General features: G+C 46.4%; 1 pseudogene across 1 annotated transcript; it reads left to right on the forward strand.

Annotated features, from left to right (window-relative positions):
- Positions 1-351: 351 nt before the first annotated feature.
- Positions 352-1,849, forward strand: LOC311113854 (E3 ubiquitin-protein ligase RNF167-like; annotated as a pseudogene). The gene is made up of 2 exons: positions 352-844; positions 973-1,849. The product of its transcript is annotated as an E3 ubiquitin-protein ligase RNF167-like (transcript).
- The last annotated feature ends 10,344 nt before the right edge of the window (positions 1,850-12,193 follow it).

The raw sequence follows: 12,193 nt of genomic DNA on the forward strand, positions 1-12,193 counted from the left end.
GTGGTTGCAGAGAGAACAGTCTATGACTAGGGTGGCTGGAGTCTTTGACAATTTTGAGGGCCTTCCTCTGACACTGTTTGGTATAGAGGTCCTGGATGGCAGGAAGCTTGGCCCCAGTGATGTACTGGGCCGTACGCACTACCCTCTGTAGTGCCTTGCGGTCAGATGCCGAGCAGTTGCCATACCAGGCGGTGACGCAACCAGTCAGGATGCTCTCGATGGTGCAGCTGTAGAATTGTTTTGAGGATCTGAGTACCCATGCCAAATCTTTTCAGTCTCCTGAGGGGGAATAGGCTTTGTCGTGCCCTCTTCACGACTGTCTTGGTGTGTTTGGCCCATGATAGTGAAGAACTGGACAAAACAACAAGACACTGGCTGAACTTCCCAGCTACCTGGCCCTACTCATCCCATTCTCCAGACAGACAGTGAGGCAGGATGCTGGGTCTGTGGTGCGTGGGTGCCCGACTGGGCATTCTCACTCTGGTGCTGTGCTGCACACTGGCTCCCTTACCTGCACACGCATACATCTATGCTCATTACAGCAATAGGACCAACATGTTGTTTGAGGACCTGTCTGCCTCGTTTGGATCATCACTACCCAAAGAGGGACTTATGGGTTAGTAGAGTCCCGTCCACTCAACGGGTTAGGGTTAGGGTTAGTCACTCCGATAGAACCTCCAGCACCACGGCCCACATCTAGTGATCCCAACACTACCACTACTAAGTTCATAGTCCTCATCCGACGCTGTGACTGCAATTTTGATATCAAGGTGCTGCATGCACAGCAAGCTGGATTCAGTGCAGCCATCGTTCACAACATGTACTCAGAGACTCTACTCAACATGTACTCAGAGACTCTACTCAACATGTACTCAGAGACTCTACTCAACATGTACTCAGAGACTCTACTCAACATGTACTCAGAGACTCTACTCAACATGTACTCAGAGACTCTACTCAACATGTACTCAGAGACTCTACTCAACATGAACTACAGCAATGAAACCATTGCAGAGGAGATTGAGATCCCCTCAGTATTCACCAGCTACTACGCCTCCCAAATTCTCAGGACCTTCATCATTCCTGAACAAGGGGCCTATGTGATCCTCAAGCCGGAATTTGCCTTCCCACTCTCGTACTATCTCATCCCCTTCACCGGAGTGGTGGGCATGATCATCCTTGTGATGGTTGTCTTCCTGATTGTGCGTTGTGTGCAGTACAGGAAAAGGATGAGGAAAAATAGGCTGACCAAGTTCACTAAAGGTGATGAATATGATGTTTGTGCTATTTGTCTGGATGAAGAGGGAGACAAACTGCGAGTTTTGCCTTGCTCACACGCGTACCACAGCAAGTGTGTGGATCCCTGGCTTACAGGGACTAAGAAAACTTGCCCTGTGTGCAAACAACGTGTAACCCGGCCCAATCCGGAGTACTCTGAGTCCGAGTCTGAGGATGAGAGGGCAAGTGGTCGAGACGAAGAGGGGGGGAGGGCGAAGCTGACACCGAGCGCACCCCTCTGCTCCGCCCATCCAACCCAGGCTTCCCCTCTGGCAATCCAGGGGCCTATTCTGCCACTGTCACTACAGTAACCACCGCCCAGTGCCTAGGCTCTCCCACTCACTGTGACTCGCCCATCCTGGGATATGAGGGAGGAGTCAGACTCTGATACTGAGGAGGGAGGGGTGGACTCCCACCCCTCAGACGATGACACTGCCCAGCTCATTGGTAGGGGCACAGTGGGGGTCTGAGAGCCTGGAGGCAGCTGAGATTAAATTACTTTGTGCTAGCTGAAAAGATCCAGTCTTGTCACCCAGTGTGTTTTTATCACACTAAAAAGTTTAACTGGTTTATGGAGCTGTCGCTCAGCCATAGACTTTCTAGAACACTATTGTCACTTAGATTTTTACATATTTTATCAATGTTGCTAGCTCTAAGATGTTAATATAAAGCCACGATTCTGCTACATTTTAGCAGTCCTTTTTAAACCTGTCTAAAACATGAGGCACACATTGATAAGTACAGTAAATCAGTTAAACAGAGACGAAGAGGCGGGGGGAGGGCGAAGCTGACACCGAGCGCACCCCTCGGCACCTTCCGGAGACATTTGAAACCCCACCTCTTTAAGGAATACCTGGGATAGGATAAAGTAATCATTCTACCCCCCCCTTACCCCATCCCACTGGCTATAAGGTGAATGCACCAATTTGTAAGTCACTCTGGATAAGAGCGTCTGCTAAATTACGTAAATGTAAATGTAAATGTATAGTTCGTTGGTGATGTGGACACCAAGGAACTTGAAGCTCTCAACCTGTTCCACTACAGCCCCGTCGATGAGAATGGGTTAAGCTTAAGGTTAGGTTAAGAATAAGGGTTAGGGTATGGGTTAAGGTTAGGGCTAGGGTTAAGGTGATGGTTAGGTTTAGAATAAGGGTTAAGGATAGGGTTAGGTTTATAATAAGAGTTATTGTTACGGTTATGTTTAGAATAAGGGTTAGGGTTAGGTTAGGGTAAGGATAAGGGTTAAGGTTAGGGCTAGGGTTAAGGTGAAGGTTAGGTTTAGAATAAGGGTTAAGGATAGGGCTAGGGTTAAGCTTACGGTTGGATTTAGATTAAGGGTTAGGGTAAGGGTAAGGGTTAAGGTTAGGTCTAGGGTTAAGGTGATGGTTAGGTTTATAATAAGGGTAAGGGTTAAGGTGAGGGTTAGGGTTAGGATTATTAACATACTGAATTAATCGTCTGTTAATGGCAATAATCAATGACAATTTGCATATTAAATATACATATAAATTGGTAAACATATGCATAAATATAGCAGCAGTTAACAGGCATAGCCAGAAAGGGAGTGCAATAGTATGCTGCATGCTAGGCCGAAGCTACAACAGGCTAATTTATCAATCGCTACGTAGCATAGCATGGCAAACAAACAGTAGTCATATTTTCAGTGGGAGGCGGTGTGTGTGTGTGTGTGTGTGTGTGTGTGTGTGTGTGTGTGTGTGTGTGTGTGTGTGTGTGTGCACAGTGTGGTGCACATGTGCAGAGGCTTAAGGGACGGCCCCATGGGACATTTATCTTTCATCACTGTCATGGTGATTACATCCTCCCCTACACACACACACACACACACACACACACACACACACAGACACACACACACACACACACACACACACACACACATACCCACACACACACACATACCCACACACACACACACACACACACACACACACCCACACACACACACACACACACACACACACACATACACACACACACACACACACACACACACACACACACACACACACATACACACACACACACACACACACCCACACACACAGAGACACCCTCCCCTACATGATACTAGTCACCTGGCAGCGTTGAGCTTCCTATGAGAGGAGTCTGATAAATACTCAGTGTGTGTGTGTTCTGTTAGTGTGTGTGTTCTGTTAGTGTGTGTGTTCTGTTAGTGTTAGTGTGTTCTGTTAGTGTGTGTGTTCTGTTAGTGTGTGTGTGTGTTCTGTTAGTGTGTGTGTGTGTTCTGTTAGTGTTAGTGTGTTCTGTTAGTGTGTGTGTTCTGTTAGTGTGTGTGTTCTGTTAGTGTGTGTGTTCTGTTAGTGTGTGTGTGTGTTCTGTTAGTGTGTGTGTTCTGTTAGTGTGTGTGTTCTGTTAGTGTGTGTGTTCTGTTAGTGTGTGTGTGTGTTCTGTTAGTGTGTGTGTGTGTTCTGTTAGTGTGTGTGTTCTGTTAGTGTGTGTGTGTGTTCTGTTAGGGTTAGTGTGTGTTCTGTTAGTGTTAGTGTGTTCTGTTAGTGTGTGTGTGTGTTCTGTTAGTGTGTGTGTGTGTTCTGTTAGTGTGTGTGTGTGTTCTGTTAGGGTTAGTGTGTTCTGTTAGTGTGTGTGTGTGTTCTGTTAGGGTTAGTGTGTGTTCTGTTAGTGTTAGTGTGTGTGTTCTGTTAGTGTGTGTGTGTGTTCTGTTAGTGTGTGTGTGTGTTCTGTTAGTGTGTGTGTTCTGTTAGTGTGTGTGTTCTGTTAGTGTGTGTGTTCTGTTAGTGTGTGTGTTCTGTTAGTGTGTGTGTTCTGTTAGTGTGTGTGTGTGTTCTGTTAGTGTGTGTGTTCTGTTAGTGTGTGTGTTCTGTTAGTGTGTGTGTTCTGTTAGTGTGTGTGTTCTGTTAGTGTGTGTGTGTGTTCTGTTAGTGTGTGTGTTCTGTTAGTGTGTGTGTTCTGTTAGTGTGTGTGTTCTGTTAGTGTGTGTGTTCTGTTAGTGTGTGTGTTCTGTTAGTGTGTGTGTGTGTTCTGTTAGTGTGTGTGTGTGTTCTGTTAGTGTGTGTGTTCTGTTAGTGTGTGTGTGTGTTCTGTTAGGGTTAGTGTGTGTTCTGTTAGTGTGTGTGTGTGTTCTGTTAGGGTTAGTGTGTGTTCTGTTAGTGTTAGTGTGTTCTGTTAGTGTGTGTGTGTGTTCTGTTAGTGTTAGTGTGTTCTGTTAGTGTGTGTGTGTGTTCTGTTAGTGTGTGTGTGTGTTCTGTTAGTGTGTGTGTGTGTTCTGTTAGGGTTAGTGTGTTCTGTTAGTGTGTGTGTGTGTTCTGTTAGGGTTAGTGTGTGTTCTGTTAGTGTTAGTGTGTTCTGTTAGTGTGTGTGTGTGTTCTGTTAGTGTGTGTGTTCTGTTAGTGTGTGTGTTCTGTTAGTGTGTGTGTTCTGTTAGTGTGTGTGTGTGTTCTGTTAGTGTGTGTGTGTGTTCTGTTAGTGTGTGTGTTCTGTTAGTGTGTGTGTGTGTTCTGTTAGGGTTAGTGTGTGTTCTGTTAGTGTGTGTTCTGTTAGTGTGTGTGTGTGTTCTGTTAGGGTTAGTGTGTGTTCTGTTAGTGTGTGTGTTCTGTTAGTGTGTGTGTGTGTTCTGTTAGGGTTAGTGTGTGTTCTGTTAGTGTGTGTTCTGTTAGTGTGTGTTCTGTTAGGGTTAGTGTTTGTTCTGTTAGTGTGTGTGTTCTGTTAGTGTGTGTGTGTGTTCTGTTAGGGTTAGTGTGTGTTCTGTTAGTGTGTGTGTGTGTGTTCTGTTAGTGTGTGTGTGTGTGTTCTGTTAGTGTGTGTGTTCTGTTAGTGTTAGTGTGTTCTGTTAGTGTGTGTGTTCTGTTAGTGTGTGTGTGTGTTCTGTTAGGGTTAGTGTGTGTGTGTTTTGTTTTTAGGGATAGCAGTGTGTTTAGACGACCCTGGGTGGCAACCAGCTCTTCTGTCCTTGTGTGTGTGTTGTGTGTGTGTTGTGTGTGTGTTGTGTGTGTGTTGTGTGTGTTTGTGTGTTTAGCTCCACACGTCTCCGTCTTCCCTTTCTCCTCCCCTTTCCCCTCCCCTTTCTACTCCCCTTTCCCCTCCCCTTTCTCCTCCCCTTTCCCCTCCCCTTTCTCCTACCCCTTTCTCCTCCCCCTTCTCCTCCTCCCCCTCCCCCCTCCCCTTCACCCTCCCCTTCCCCCTCCCCTTCACCCTCCCCTTCCCCCTCACCTTCCCCCTCCCCCACCCCTCCCCTTCACCCTCCCCTCCCCCCCTCCCCTTTCTCCCCTCTGCCTCTGTTCTATTGATGTAGTGGACAATACAGAGGAGAAGGATAACCAGACGAGTCATTCCGGCTTCCCCTTAGATGTATTCTGGTAGTCAACTACACATGTGTGAATAAAGCTTTTTTTTTTTTACTCATTTGAATATCCAAATGTCTGATTATAAGGGCGGCATGCATGAGCACACTCCTTTAGGGGCAGACAGAGAGAGAGGGAGGGAGATGAAAGTAGTCTCCAACTAATGGTTGTGAGTCTGGCTCCACACATCACACACTCTGAAGACTGGGCAGCGTCCCAAATGGCACCCTATTCCCTAGATAGTACACTACTGTTGACCAGGGCCCTATGACACCCTATTCCCTAGATAGTACACTACTGTTGACCAGGGCCTTACAAAGGGCATGTGGGATGCAGCCTGGGCTCGGAACACAGTGTAGAGCTGCATCAGTAAACAATGTGATTAACAAACCTAAAAATAACATTCTAGTCTTTCATTTTTCAAATACATAAAAAACAGTTTATAAACATCCTCTCTGATCAAATGCTAATCCTCTTATTGAGTTTGAAGGAAACTCAGAGTTTAGTTCGAGTTTATTTAGAAGTTTGTGCTCCCAAAAAGTAATGTGGTGAGGATTGATTTATATAAAGAACATCTTTAAAACCTATAAATGTCTCTCTCTCTGCTCTGTTCTCTCTCTGCTCTGTTCTTTCTCTGCTCTGTTCTCTCTCGTTGTTGTCTCTCTCTCTCTGTTTTCTCTCAGTTGTTGTCTCTCTCTCTCTCTCTGTTTTCTCTCAGTTGGTGTGTCTCTCTCTCTCTGCTCTTGTTTTTGTCTCTGTTGTTGTGTCCCTCTCTCTCATTGTCTGAGACAGAGTTGATCATCACTCCAGGCAGAGAGGGCACCACAGTTCCAAGTGGAGGCGGAAAAATATCCTTGGGCTGGAGTTTTCCCTTTAACCACGTAAAACCCTGGACCCTAGCTATTCGGTATGACATGGTTATTAATCCGTCTGTCCCACAAGAGCACGTCTTTTTGGATTGGTTCAGAAAATCAATAAAGAATATATAAATAGTAGATTAGCCAGTACTTTTAAAACACACTCCAGTCGAAGTTGAAGTGTATCAGAATTGCAGACCTGGCAGCAGCAGTCCTTTAATATAACACCGTGTGTTTCAGAACACTACATTTATCATTCTAGAACAACACTGGGGAGTCATTCCATCCCTGCGTTCTGAGTACTGATTGAAACACACTGTATTTATCATCCGTGTCAGATATCAGCTCAGTGACAGGATCCTGGATACGAACTGGCAGAGAGACTGTTTCAGAGCTGTATAACACACACACACACACACACACACACACACAGTCCCATACCCATGTATAATAACCAGATGATATACTGTCAGTGTACTTATTTATGAATGGAGATGTGATGGCCTGGTCTGTTGGTCTCAATGTGTTGTATTCTGCCTCAGAACTCTGCTCTCATTGGATATCTCTTTGATTCAGCTTCAGAACTCTGCTCTCATTAGATATCTCTTTGATTCTGCCTCAGAACTCTGCTCTCATTGGATATCTCTTTGATTCTGCCTCAGAACTCTGCTCTCATTAGATATCTCTTTGATTCTGCCTCAGAACTCTGCTCTCATTGGATATCACTCTGATTCAGCTTCAGAACTCTGCTCTCATTGGATATCTCTTTGATTCTGCCTCAGAACTCTGCTCTCATTGGATATCACTCTGATTCAGCTTCAGAACTCTGCTCTCATTGGACATCTCTCTGATTCAGCTTCAGAACTCTGCTCTCATTGGATATCTCTCTGATTCAGCCTCAGAACTCTGCTCTAGAGTGCGTGTCTTATCAAGCATTCGTCACCTCCGTTTTGAGCGTGTCTCTTGTCTCCATACTGCTGTGCTGTGCTACTTGGCTACGGTTTTTACTTTTTAAGACCGTTTAATCAATCTTCATTTAACACAATTTACCAACGTCTTAGTTATTTTTTGGTAATTTGTTTTTTCTTGCTCAACTTTTTTCATTCAACTTTTAACTCCGGACGCTTTATCTGGACATGGTTCTACAGGACCCTTTATCTGGACATGGTTCTACAGGACGCTTTATCTGGACATGGTTCTACAGGACCCTTTATCTGGACACGGTTCTACAGGACCCTTTATCTGGACATGGTTCTACAGGACCCTTTATCTGGACATGGTTCTACAGGACCCTTTATCTGGACATGGTTCTACAGGACCTCCACCAGCCGAAGCTAAGTAGTAACATTAACCCTATGCCATCTAATTGCAGTCGCTGTACTCATAATATACAGGAGAACTATCGCCTTATGGTGAGGATAGCCGTGTTGCAAGCCCAGCTTCAGATGCAATCGTTAGGCAAGGGCAATGTAAGTGTAGGAAAGGATGAAACAGTGTCTGTGCCACCAGTAAGTACAGATAGTAGTATAAATCCCCTCACACAGTCCCCGCAGCCGGACAATTTTCTCAAGGCTTCTGGAAAGAAATGCTGTCAGCATGCTCAACCGGTGTCGCTCATTCAGCCGACAGAAACTTTCAACCGGTTCTCCCCATTAAGCAACGAGTCAGAGTCAGAGGCAGAGACTTCTCAGGTCTCTCCTCCACCCGTTACGGGGTCTGAGTCTGAGGCCGAGCCTTCTCTGGTCTCTCCTCCACCCGTTACGGGGTCTGAGCCTTCTCAGGTCTCTCCTCCACCTGTTACGGGGTCTGAGTCTGAGGCTGAGCCTTCTCAGGTCTCTCCTCCACCCGTTACGGGGTCTGAGTCAGAGGCTGAGCCTTCTCAGGTCTCTCCTCCACTCGTTACGGGGTCTGAGCCACCGAAGCCTCCCACCATTAGCTCTGAGAAATTGAAAACCCAAGTCATTGGCGACTCCATTACCTGCAATATTAGACTTAAAAAGAATCCTCCAGCGATCATACACTGTTTACCAGGGGGCAGGGCTACCGACGTAAAGGCTAATCTGAAGATGGTGCTGGCTAAGTCATAAACTGGTGAGTGTAGATGGTATAGGGATATTGTTATCCACGTCGGCACCAACGATGTTAGGATGAAACAGTCAGAGGTCACCAAGAGCAACATAGCTTCAGCGTGTAAATTAGCTAGAAAGATTTGTCGGCATCGAGTAATTGTCTCTGGCCCCCTCCCAGTTAGGGGGAGTGATGAGCTCTACAGCAGACTCGCACAACTCAATCGCTGGTTGAAAACTGTTTTCTGCCCCTCCTAAAATATAGAATTGTAGATAATTGGCCCTCTTTCTGGGACTCACCCACAAACAGGACCAAGCCTGGCCTGCTGAGGAGTGATGGACTCCATCCTAGATGGAGGGGTGCTACAGGACCAAGCCTGGCCTGCTGAGGAGTGACGGACTCCATCCTAGATGGAGGTGTGCTACAGGACCAAGCCTGGCCTGCTGAGGAGTGATGGACTCCATCCTAGATGGAGGGGTGCTACAGGACCAAGCCTGGCCTGCTGAGGAGTGATGGACTCCATCCTAGCTGGAGGGGTGTTACAGGACCAAGCCTGGCCTGCTGAGGAGTGATGGACTCCATCCTAGCTGGAGGGGTGCTACAGGACCAAGCCTGGCCTGCTGAGGAGTGACGGACTCCATCCTAGCTGGAAGGGTGTTACAGGACCAAGCCTGGCCTGCTGAGGAGTGACGGACTCCATCCTAGATGGAGGTGTGCTACAGGACCAAGCCTGGCCTGCTGAGGAGTGATGGACTCCATCCTAGATGGAGGGGTGCTACAGGACCAAGCCTGGCCTGCTGAGGAGTGATGGACTCCATCCTAGCTGGAGGGGTGTTACAGGACCAAGCCTGGCCTGCTGAGGAGTGATGGACTCCATCCTAGCTGGAGGGGTGCTACAGGACCAAGCCTGGCCTGCTGAGGAGTGACGGACTCCATCCTAGCTGGAGGGGTGTTACAGGACCAAGCCTGGCCTGCTGAGGAGTGATGGACTCCATCCTAGCTGGAGGGGTGCTACAGGACCAAGCCTGGCCTGCTGAGGAGTGATGGACTCCATCCTAGATGGAGGGGTGCTACAGGACCAAGCCTGGCCTGCTGAGGAGTGATGGACTCCATCCTAGATGGAGGGGTGCTACAGGACCAAGCCTGGCCTGCTGAGGAGTGATGGACTCCATCCTAGCTGGAGGGGTGCTCTCATCTTATCTACCAACATAGACAGGGCTCTAACTCCTCTAGCTCCACAATGAAACAGGGTGCAGGCCAGGCAGCAGGCTGTTAGCCAGCCGGACAGCTTAGTGGAGTCTGCCACTAGCACAGTCAGCTTAGTGGAGTCTGCCACTAGCACAGTCAGCTTAGTGGAGTCTGCCACTAGCACAGTCAGCTTAGTGGAGTCTGCCACTAGCACAGTCAGCTTAGTGGAGTCTGCCACTAGCACAGTCAGCTTAGTGGAGTCTACCACTAGCACAGTCAGTGTAGTCAGCTCAGTCTGCCACTAGCACAGTCAGTTTGTGGTCCTGTAGCTAAGCTGGTAGAGCACAGCACTTGTAATGCCAAGGGTAGTGGGTTCGATCCCCGGGACCACCCATACACAAAAAATGTATGCACGCATGACTGTAAGTTGCTTTGGATAAAAGCGTCTGCTAATGCTAAATGGCATTTTATATATTACAGTGGGGGGAAAAAAGTATTTAGTCAGCCACCAATTGTGCAAGTTCTCCCACTTAAAAAGATGAGAGAGGCCTGTAATTTTCATCATAGGTACACGTCAACTATGACAGACAAATTGAGAAAAAAAAACCCAGAATATCACATTGTAGGATTTGTAATGAATTTATTTGCAAATTATGGTGGAAAATAAGTATTTGGTCACCTACAAACAAGCAAGATTTCTGGCTCTCACAGACCTGTAACTTTTTCTTTAAGAGGCTCCTCTGTCCTCCACTCGTTACCTGTATTAATGGCACCTGTTTGAACTTGTTATCAGTATAAAAGACACCTGTCCACAACCTCAAACAGTCACACTCCAAACTCCACTATGGCCAAGACCAAAGAGCTGTCAAAGGACACCAGAAACAAAATTGTAGACCTGCACCAGGCTAGGAAGACTGAATCTGCAATAGATAAGCAGCTTGGTTTGAAGAAATCAACTGTGGGAGCAATTATTAGGAAATGGAAGACATACAAGACCACTGATAATCTCCCTCGATCTGGGGCTCCACGCAAGAATCTCACCCAGTGGGGTCAAAATGATCACAAGAACGGTGAGCAAAAATCCCAGAAGCACACGGGGGGACCTAGTGAATGACCTGCAGAGAGCTGGGACCAAAGTAACAAAGCCTACCATCAGTAACACACTACGCCGCCAGGGACTCAAATCCTGCAGTGCCAGACGTGTCCCCCTGCTTAAGCCAGTATATGTCCAGGCCCGTCTGAAGTTTGCTAGAGTGCATTTGGATGATCCAGAAGAGGATTGGGAGAATGTCATATGGTCAGATGAAACCAAAATATAACTTTTTGTTAAAAAGTCAACTCGTCATGTTTGGAGGACAAAGAATGCTGAGTTGCATCCAAAGAACACCATACCTACTGTGAAGCATGGGGGTGGAAACATCATGCTTTGGGGCTGTTTTTCTGCAAAGGGACCAGGACGACTGATACGTGTAAAGGAAAGAATGAATGGGGCCATGTATCGTGAGATTTTGAGTGAAAACCTCCTTCCATCAGCAAGGGCATTGAAGATGAAACGTGGCTGGGTCTTTCAGCATGACAATGATCCCAAACACACCGCCCGGGCAACGAAGGAGTGGCTTCGTAAGAAGCATTTCAAGGTCCTAGAGTGGCCTAGCCAGTCTCCAGATCTCAACCCCATAGAAAATCTTTAGAGGGAGTTGAAAGTCCGTGTTGCCCAGCGACAGCCCCAAAACATCACTGCTCTCGAGGAGATCTGCATGGAGGAATGGGCCAAAATACCAGCAACAGTGTGTGAAAACCTTGTGAAGACTTACAGAAAACGTTTGACCTGTGTCATTTCCAACAAAGGGTATATAACAAAGTATTGAGAAACTTTTGTTATTGACCAAATACTTATTTTCCACCATAATTTGCAAATAAATTCATTAAAAATCCTACAATGTGAATTTCTGGATTTTTTTTCTCATTTTGTTTGTCATAGTTGACGTGTACCTATGATGAAAATTACAGGCCTCTCTCATCTTTTTAAGTGGGCGAACTTGCACAATTGGTGGCTGACTAAATACCTTTTTTCCCCACTGTATATATTATATTATAGTCAGCTCAGCTATCCCCATTGAGACCACGTCTGTGCCTCAATCTAGGTTGAGCAAAACTAAACATGGCGGTGTTCGCCTTAGCAATCTCACTGGAATAAAGACCTACTCCATTCCTGTCATTATTGAAAGAGATTGTGATAATATCTCAAAAATAAAATATTTATTAAATAATATTAATAATAATAGGGCTACTTAATGTTAGATCCCTCACTTCCAAGGCATCATAGTCAATGAACTGATCACTGATCATAATCTTGATGTGATTGGCCTGACTGAAACATGGCTTAAGCCTGATGAACTGACTGTGTTAAATGAAGCCTCTCATCCTGGATACACTAGTGACCATATCCCAAAGGCGGAGGTGTTG

The sequence above is a fragment of the Coregonus lavaretus genome (genome assembly GCF_964263955.1).
Source record: "Coregonus lavaretus genome assembly, contig: HAP1_SCAFFOLD_1649, whole genome shotgun sequence".
Taxonomy (NCBI): domain Eukaryota; kingdom Metazoa; phylum Chordata; class Actinopteri; order Salmoniformes; family Salmonidae; genus Coregonus; species Coregonus lavaretus.